Consider the following 6,842-nt stretch of genomic DNA (forward strand, 5'->3'; position numbering starts at 1 on the left):
CAATTATTTTATACCCTCCCAACATGTACACGTACACACACACACACACGTACGTACACACACACACACACACACACACACACACACACACACACACACACCACCTCCTCTCCCACCACAGTTCAGTTTCAATCTTCTGCATGTGTTATTTTATTCTACCTTGCATCTCCACCCCCCTCGGTCCCATCTGGTGTCCATTTCTCCTCTGCGGATCACACCATACCACAACCCCGCACATGGGCTGCACATACCTCTGTCAGTAGCAGCACCGTTTTAATGGACTTCAGGAGGAAGTCACTTCACTGGCACACTTAATGAACATTTGATAAAATTCAACAATAAAAAAATAAAAAAAACTTACTTCCAAAAAATGTCTGCCAAGAGTTTCAGGAGTAACGTCAGGAGTGGAATGGGGGGGAGGGGGGCGGTGGATTTTGTGTTAAAAAAAAGTGTGAGATTTAGTGGTTTGCATTTATAGTTCCAGTCCATAAACCTTTCATTGGGTTGGGTGGAAATACTGCTCCCAGAGAGGGTGACACATGGGTAGCACTCCTGAAACTCCCCCTCTGTACCCCATCCCGGCTCAACTGGGTTCCATTTGTGCTGTGACTTGGCCACAGCTACTCCGACTTCTGGGGCTTCTTATTTTTAGAGCCGCGTTATTATCAGACAGCTCCTCAGGGACCACTCCTAAACTTCTCACTAAGAACAGGGGTCGGGGGTCAAAGTAATAAGGACCTATTATCTCCGCCATTACTGACTGACTTCCAGGCTCATCACGTCATCACAGACTAGTAGCTTCAAGTGTGGTCAGCCACTGGTTGGGACTGAGAACATGTTTGCATTTCAGAGCCTGTTCCGTTTATCCTACTTATGCACAATCTAGATTGTTAAAGGTTTTATTTCATGCCGTGAAAGAGCTGATGATGAGCTAAAAAGTTAGTCTGAGTGTGTGTGTGTGTGTGTGTGTGTGTGTGTGTGACTGTGTACTCCACGATTTAGTTATAAAAGCACAACTGTGAGATATGTGTTCTTGGCAAGATTCTCTTCACCTGCTACACAGACCTCTGCAAAGTCACTCTCTGAAAACAGATTTCCCCCTTCCTTCTCCATGAACATCTGGTAAATCAGTTAAAGGTGTCCTTCGCTGTCTTTGTTTACGCACAAACACACAACAGAGCAGCCGCACAACTGATGAGCATAACACTGGGAGCTGAGACCTACTAGCGTGGCAAGGCACATTCATTTTGTTTGGTGCGCAGTAAACCACACCAAAACTATCTGCAGCTCCAAACAACCCAAATCATAAGGGTTATAAAATCAGATTTCCAGATTTCTGGCTGGCCCAGAATTGGAAAGTATGTGGCATGCCGTGTATCTTTGATGAAACAGAGGACTCAGTCGCCATGGGAGATCTCGACTGGCCCCGAGCCAAGGTGGGACACGGAAATGTAGAGAAGTGAAGAGAGACAGCAGCCACTTTAGAGTCTTTTTTAACTTCGGCTCTTTTCTCCTTCATGTGCTGCACACGCTAATTTTAGAGGTGGTGCACATGGTGTTTTTTCTGTATTCCGAGAACAGCCAGCGAGATGACGTCCAGCATAGCTAAGACTGTGGCATCTGTGCTGCAGCTCTGAACACATCAAACAGACGGGCGTCCACAGATTCAGAAGCAGAGCAAATATGGATATTACTTTTCCAGAATGACTATAAAGATGATTGTATTTTTTTTCTTTTAGATATATATACAATGTCAGTTTTACAATTGCCCACGTGCATACAGTATGTCTGCAAAATGTAGGCACACATGAATCAATGCATACCTGAGCACATGTGCGCAAACGCACTAGTTTGGACTTTTTGAATGATGATACATTCATATTGCAAAAGGCATGTAGGAAATGACAGCAACATTACTAAAAACTATCACTACCTCCCTGCTGAAATATGTCCTGCTACTACCATTACTGTAAGAACTAATCATCCATGCAATCACACTGGAGTTTGGCTTGGAGTGACATGTTGAAATCATTACCTCTGGCTGGGGCTCAATTGAAGAGACCATTATATAGCCTTATATTCACAGCAGAGTAGTCTTGCCGTTAAGCTATAGAACAGAGTTAAAAGGTTGTCTGCCATTACAATATTTTCTAGAACAAGGCAATGAAACCTTAGAGGACGGGCAAGAACTTAAGCCAGACACTTTTTAATCGATGATTGGTGGGGGGCAACAGCGGGGGGAAACGACCTCGTAACATCAGAGCCGTTCATGTCTCATAGAATACTGACACATTTCTTGTTATAAGTGTGCAGTTCTCTCCCTATCCTGTTCTCTCTGTGTGTTTTGCAAATAATTTGAAGTGAAGCAACAGAAAATACTAGAGGAGTTTGGGTGCACTTTTGCTCACATGATTAATTTTCCTTTTATTTACAGTAGTATCTGTTACTGTGTGATCAAATAGGAATGGCCTTCAGGATGTGTATCTTGCACTTGGTGGACTAACACGTTTCCACAGAGGATACAGGAAGGAGTTCCATGTGGACCACATATGGGCTTCTAAAACAGACTCGAGGTTGGATTTGCCTCTAGACACTGATCTAAGGTCAGTGTCATGTTTACCCCTCTGATGGTTACAGTTAGGTTCGGGGGGAGGGGTGAACCGGACTGATCCTGGAAGCTTGCCGAAGGGCGTCTCCTACACCCTGAGCTTGAAAGGGGCTGTGTGGTTACGGGAGCGGCCTCCATCTTTGTAGCAGGAAGTAAAGAGATCAATCAAAGGGAGCTACATGACATCCCCCAGCATGCCTGTTAAATAAATGTCAATCTCCGACACAGTAAATCTCATGCATTACCAAGCGTACAACTTCAAATCAGTGTTCTCTTTCAGAGCTGGCAAAAGCTCATAATACACGTGAATAATGTCAAGCAGCTACAATATAAAACAGAACAGAAAACTCTCCCCCTCAGACATTTACACACATATTCATATATCAACCTCTCTACAACCAAATATTGTATACTGAATGGCCTTGATCACTCTTCTTCATTACCTAGGATTGAAAAAAATACTATTTGATGTAAAATTGATTAGAACTTTCTACATTTTTTACTTTACTAAATATTTCACGTACTTTGGGACATTCACATTTTTTTTGTGATGTTATGTAAGTATAAAAATGTTTATGCTTGTATGAACTTTTAGCCAGCAGATGGCAACAACCTATCTCCAACACTGTCTGTGTGATACCACAAAGTCTCCTCTCTCCCTCACTGTCTGCCTGGCAGCAATGCAGATATGAAAGGTAATATCAGATATAAGAGATAATATAACAGACTCTTTCTGATCATAGTTGTCAACTCTTAGATTACAGAGACTTCTAACACTAAGATTATTGACACAAGTTGGACAGTGTTGATATGGCACCTTGAGGTGCTCCAGACCTGGAACCCAGTTCACCGAGTATCAGTTGATCCCCAGATATGAAAGGAGACCTGTTATGGAGTTGGGGGCCTCGCTTGGTGGTCTATGAGAACAAGCTGGTGCTGAACCTTTCGTACTTAGAGCAGATTACCAGGAGGCTGCTTCCAGATGCAGTGCACCAGGGGGAACAGGCTCTCCTTCTCTGGGTGGTATGGGACAAATCCATTCCCCACACTTTTCTCATTAGCATAATATGCTCTGGATAAACCACTGGTCTGCCATTGTCAAGGACACACGCACCATCTCCTCCATCCATCTATACAATACATCTGTCCCACATCTTTGTGCTGCTGCAAAACAGGTTGTAAAATGTTGAAATAAGGCTATTTGAAAATGACAAATTCTAGCCACTGAGCATGTGCACTGTTGTATTCTCATTGCCATAATATGCAGAGAAGTCAGGGGACAGGCCCCCCATATGCAGAGGCTAACTGTCCTTACTGTTGTCAGCCCCGTTTGAATCCTGCATCGGACGGCCATGTACTGCATGTCATTCCCCCTCTCTCTGCCTCCTCATTTCCTGTCGCTCTCAACTATCCTATCAATGAAGGCAAAAGCCCCAAAAATATACTTTAAATATACCAGAGAAGTTTGCTTTTAAAAAAGAGTCTCATATTAATGTGGATGAATCTATGTTACCCACACTTGTTTATTTGTCCATTTTCGATAAATATATCGTTTTGTCTTTATAGTTATTTGATATTATTTTTTAGTGGTCGACTCGCCCAGCATTTCCTGGTTTCCTGGACACTGCCAGGCGGGTCATGGGAATAAGGCCGCCAGATTGGTAGTTGGCATCGTTTATGGTCGGAACTACGACTGTATCTGATCGTCTTCGAACCTCCAACTTTCGTTCTTGATTAATGAAAACATTCTTGGCAAATGCCGGTCCAAGAATTTCACCGTGCAAGCGGTGAAATGGGAAATGTAGTGTGAAAACACTTCCGCTTTCCGAAAGTCCTCAAAGTCACTTTAAAAAAAAATAATAATAATAAAAAAAAATATATATATATACAGTTCTATATATAGTAAAGTATAGTATATAGTATATATATAAAGTAAGTATATATATAGTAAAATTCCAAATTCTCAGATAAAACCTACTGATGGTCAGCAGTAATATGCAATGTCAGCTGTACATAAAAAGGAGCACACATAAAAAAAAAACTTCAATATTAACATGATATTATGTATTGCTTTTGAAACACTATTTGCACTATGGTATGTGGGAAGAGAACTGTCCATACATAGCACTTATTTTCAAAGGAGGCTTCATCAACCCGATTGCAGTGGGAGATGACAGAAGCCTGTTTATGTAAAGAGCAGGTCCACAACCTGCAGGCCCCAGCCAGTGAGTGTAACTCACACTCCTTCACCCCGCTCTCCCACAGCCTGTCAGTGACATGGCAAAGTCTGCCTCACCAGGCTTCCTGTGACTCACTTCCTGTCCCGGCCCTGCACCTGCACTCCCCTGGGTGATGTCATGGCAGGTTTTCCTTTTGGAGTTGCACTACCGAGCACACTCCCCATCTGGCATAATGCGCGTATGCATGCGTGTGTGTTTATGTGTGTACATCCATCAGCATGCCTGGCTCAGACATCAGTCAGCGGGACCTGCAGTGAATGTGGCCCTTCATTGCTTTAGTGATGACCTCCTCTGTGAGGAAAAGGCTTTTCAGAAAAGAAAGGCACATCAAACAGACAGGGGAGAAAGAGGACAGTGGTAGATGGAACATGGATTCATTCCCAAAGCTGGATCATTGTGATTTTTTTCTCCTTCGCTTCCTTCTTCTCTAAGACACAAATATGTCCTTTTGTTGCCTCCTTGTGTCTGTGCATTCAATTACTTGTTAGAATCCTTCTCTGAATCCTTCTGAGCTTCACGTAATGAAAACTTGACCTTTATGAGAAAGGAGTAGTTCTGTTTTCCAGTGAGGAGAAACAACCTCTAGATGTCCTCAATATCTGTAGGAATAATTATAGTAGGCCTTTCTACCACCGGTGACCGCAGTGAAAATGATAGATTGAGGGGAACACACTACTTGGACAGGCCCATGAGTAAATGGAAATATTGTATGAGAATGAGTGCATAGTTTTTTCCCTTATCCTGGGCCGTAAGAAGTGTTTTTTTTTTTTTTTAACCAAACCAACTTTTTTTTTCTTTTTTCTCCCTCAGATTGAATGGGTATGTACGTGAATGGGCAGGAAATGCCTTACAGGTCCAGTCAGCAGAGGAGAAACCCATTGGAGGTCAAGGGTCGCAAGAGGAAGGCAGCGGCAATATATCAATATTCATTTCCTTTTCTGGTACATTCACAGACCTCTTGCTAGTTTCACTCCTTTATAGAGTGTGTTACGGATCATTAGTTCTTGCTAGCTGCCTGTTGACAACATTAGCTGCTCTAATGGTCGTCTGTGGGAAACTCAGCCCTGTGTCCTCCTTTTTGGTGTGTGCGTCATATCCATCTGGCTCTGATGCTGATAGATGGTACAGACCAGAAAGAAGCCAGTGCAAGAGAAAAAGAGGTCTCATACCCAAACTGCTTTTCTTTGACATCCACATCATTTCCTCATGACTGGACTGATCTAAACTATCCCCATTACCTTTGTGAAAATGCGTTACGTGCTGTTATGAAATAACCACCGTTGTTACTGTGAAAATTGATCAAGTATACTCAGAAAAGACTTTTTCCTCATTAGAATGGACAGCATTTAGAGAGTCACAGTTTACCAACATTCAGGGGTTGACATTGGACTGAATCTCTGTACTGTCACTGTGCAAACAGCGGGCGTTCTGTTGACTGGGACATAAAATAGTGCTGTTGGGTTTTGGGTTTCCAGAGTGGGATCAGGGCTGCAGTATATTGAGTCCATGTGGGGAGTGCGTTTTTAATCTGAGCCTTACCCACAGTCCTTCCTGTTTCTAATTTGGCGCTGCAGCGGTTTTGTCCCGAGGCCAAGAGCCTCTCTTCCATAGAGTGTCTATTTCCTCTGAAGTGAATAGTAGCAGGTGTGCTGGCCCAAGATCCCTTGGAGAAGTCTGCTTATGAATGGCCCACATCTCACTCTTTCTCACCTGTCTTTGTTTTCTTTTTTCTTCCTTTCATTCTTATTTTTCATTCTGCCTTGGATTCTTTCTCTCTTTTTCACATTCTTTCTTTCTTTATTTGCTGTTATGTCTTCACCACTCTGTGGTCACTCCTTTGTCTCCCTCATCTCTCATTCATCCCCTTTGCTCTCTTTGCTTCCTTCCAAGATCAAGGTGTAGGCTACCACTTTGACAAGTCATAAAGCAGCAGCTTGTGCTGATGAAAACAATAAAAGACTACAGCAAGAACAAGGGCAGCGCAATCACATATC

The sequence above is a fragment of the Trachurus japonicus genome, chromosome 24, assembly GCF_045865225.1.
Source record: "Trachurus japonicus isolate A0001 chromosome 24, Traja_1.0".
NCBI classification, from domain to species: domain Eukaryota; kingdom Metazoa; phylum Chordata; class Actinopteri; order Carangiformes; family Carangidae; genus Trachurus; species Trachurus japonicus.